General features: G+C 54.1%; 1 protein-coding gene across 1 annotated transcript in view; it reads left to right on the top strand.

Annotated features, from left to right (window-relative positions):
• Window positions 1–2,895, top strand: part of CRYL1 (crystallin lambda 1) — a 76,996-nt gene that overhangs the window by 47,088 nt on the left and 27,013 nt on the right. The window lies entirely within an intron of this gene.

Raw genomic sequence — 2,895 nt, 5'->3', positions numbered from 1 at the left:
CAAAACGCCCGCGTCGGCTCTTTCTGAGTCAATGAGATTTCATTTTCCCAGGAAAACATTAGTTTTGGAAAACGCACAGTGTCTCATCGCGTGCGGGTCAGCGTGCGGGTCAGCTTGCGGTGCCAGCGGTGGCCGCCCCAGCCCGCGAGTGCTGCCCGGCGACGTGTCCTCGTAGTCACTCACGGAGGCTTGTAAGTGACCGACCTGCCCCTCAAATGTACGCGAGTCAGAGAGATCTGCGTCGTTACCTGTGCCGCCACCGTTCAGCTGCTTCCCTTGGAGAGGGGGAGGGGAAGGAGCATCCCGCTCACCGCCCCCAACCAGGCCGCCCCGGCCTCCCGGGGGCCCCCAGCGCAGAGCCGCAACCCCGGGGCTGGCCCTGCGTTTTCCTGTCCCCGAAGTTTTGTTGTCAGGCTCAGAGCGTGCCACCGAGGTGTTCGTGCGTGACAATATCATCTCCCTCCCGCCTCAAAACAAAGGAAACACAAACAAATCACAGCGTAGCCGTGCCTTGGAAAATGCTGTCAGCGTCTCCCTGGGCAAATGCGCCCTCGGCTTCGCGTGGCTTTCCCCGGCAAGGCCCCCCGAGAGACGCAGAGTGGAGGGTGCGTTGGGGGGGGCTCCCTGCTCCCACGGCGGTGGGGAGCCTTGCAGCGTGCTCCCCTGCCCTCCCTCCCAGCCCCCCGGGGCAGAGAGGGCGACTGGAGCCGCTCGGCTTTGTGACCGGTAGTGGCCATGGTGATGGCGTTTCCGACCTCCTTGCTCAGACCAGGGGGTCGCTCCTGAGTGAATAGGAGGGAGCTCGGGACGTGGACAAGGCATCGCCCCGGCCGGCAAATTGAGCTCGATTGGCTTGTCATTAACAAAAACACAACCGAACAACAAAGCTTCGTGCGAATGTGCCTGCGAAGTCGCTTACATAACTCAGTGCAGCTTCTGTTTCAAGTTTTCTTGCCTCTTTGGTAATCGGACGATCTGAAGACAGGCGTAGAGTTTCAGGGGACGATCTGCACGCCGGGCCCACAATGGGCCATTCAGCTGGGCTCTTTCATTACCTGGAACAGTGTGGGCACCATTCTGGGCTCTGGCTTTCCTGCAAGGCTCCATTTAAACCGAACCCAGCTTGCACTTAACTGATCCAGGAATTACTCAATACGACCAGCCAGCTACTGTAGCTTCCCCCACCTCTTCTGATAAGGAGATTGAACACAATGGGCTTTGCAGTTCTTAAATGACTCCATTTCTCCCCGTCTTTCAGATGTGGCGCTTGTGTGACCTTTTGTTCTTCATAAAATTTCACGTGGTTCGATCGTATTTTTTAAAAGTATAAATAAACACATGCAATGTTGACTCCCGACCCTTAGAGTAAAATCTTGTAGATGATATACAAATGGAACTCATGTCATAATATTTACACAGCTGATTTCAAAATAGCGGGTATTATTTTTAGCTATTAGATATTATTAAATCGGGCCCGAAAATGTTTTCTTTCTTTCTGAGGGGTGATTTCAGTACTTCCCCTGGTGCAGAGCTCTGGTTATCTGCTGGCGTGTATGCTGTGCCTGGGACCAGGGCACCAACACACCGATGGCGACCGGCCGGGGCAGGGGGCGGGGGCGGGGGCAGGACCCCGAGACTGTGACCCTGGACCTCGCCTCACAGCAATGCCTCTCAGACTGTCGTAGGAGCAAAAATCAGAACGTCTGATCAAATGCAGCTGCCTGGACCCCACCCCCAGAGGCTCTGCTCTGGGCCTGCGGGGGGGCCTGAGCATCTGCGCTTTTAACGAGCACCCCGTTGATTCTGGTGCCAAAGGTTATCAGACCGCACTGAGAAACAGGCCTCTAGATTCAACGGCGAGTGTCGGGAGGGAGCGCACCGCCCGCCTGCAGGGCTCGACGATGCCGGGTCAGCCCGGACGCCTTGGACGGAGGGGCCCCTGCCCTGGGTCCCTGGAGCAGCAGCTGTCCTTCCTCGCGGTCTGCTTCCGTCCCAGGCAGGACGCTGTCCACCGGCTTCCATTCTCGGTGCCGGGCGTTTGACAGTGTCACCAGCTCCCACCCCAGCTTCACACGTGATGGGAGTGTCAGCACGGTTGTTATCTTCAGTAAGAACCCAAATTTCCTTCTCTAACTCCTCCCCTACCCCCCCCACCCCTATTCAAGTAATTTTACACTTTTAGAAACAAAGTTATTTTTTCCAGAGGATTTCCGATGAGACAAGGACCCTCAGGGAGCCTTTTGGGAGTGACGTTACGGGTGCAACGTGTTTGCTTATGTCACGAAGATGAGATTTTTTTTCCTGATGCTAAGTCGAGCTGATGGTCAGAACAGGCAGGAAAATGTGCTAGTGGCACCTCCGATGTCACGGCACTCTGCTCAAGGGGCTGACTGTGTTGCGTGTAGACTCCGCCCCCACGTAGTGGGACAACTTTTTTATTATGAGAATTCTCATTTGTTTAAATTTATTTTCCAGTTACAGTCGATATGCAAAAGTACATTAGTTTCGGGTGTACAACCTAGCAGGTAGACGTTCATATACCTCACGAGCGATCCCGCCAGAAGTCCGTGCCCGCCTGACACCACACGCAGTTCCTTTATGTCATTGCCTAGAGTCCCCTGTGCTGTACTTTACGTGCCCGTGACTGTTTCTATAACTGGCCATTGGCACCCCTTAATCCCCTCACCTTTCTCGTCCAGCTGCCCGGCCATCTGGCAACTATGAAGTCATTCTCTATGAGTTTGTTTCTGTTTTGTTTGTTTATTTTGTTAGCTTCCACGTATAAGCAAGATCATATGGTATTTGTCTTTATCCGTCTGACTTATTTCACTCAGCATAATATCTTCCGGGTCCATCCACGTCGTGGCGAATGGTAAGATTTCATCCTTTTTTGTG

This window comes from Pteropus vampyrus, unplaced genomic scaffold (assembly GCF_000151845.1).
Source record: "Pteropus vampyrus isolate Shadow unplaced genomic scaffold, Pvam_2.0 Scaffold52, whole genome shotgun sequence".
Classification (NCBI taxonomy): domain Eukaryota; kingdom Metazoa; phylum Chordata; class Mammalia; order Chiroptera; family Pteropodidae; genus Pteropus; species Pteropus vampyrus.
The sequence above is the reverse complement of the archived record's forward strand: the minus strand, read 5'-3'. Positions and strand labels throughout refer to the sequence as shown.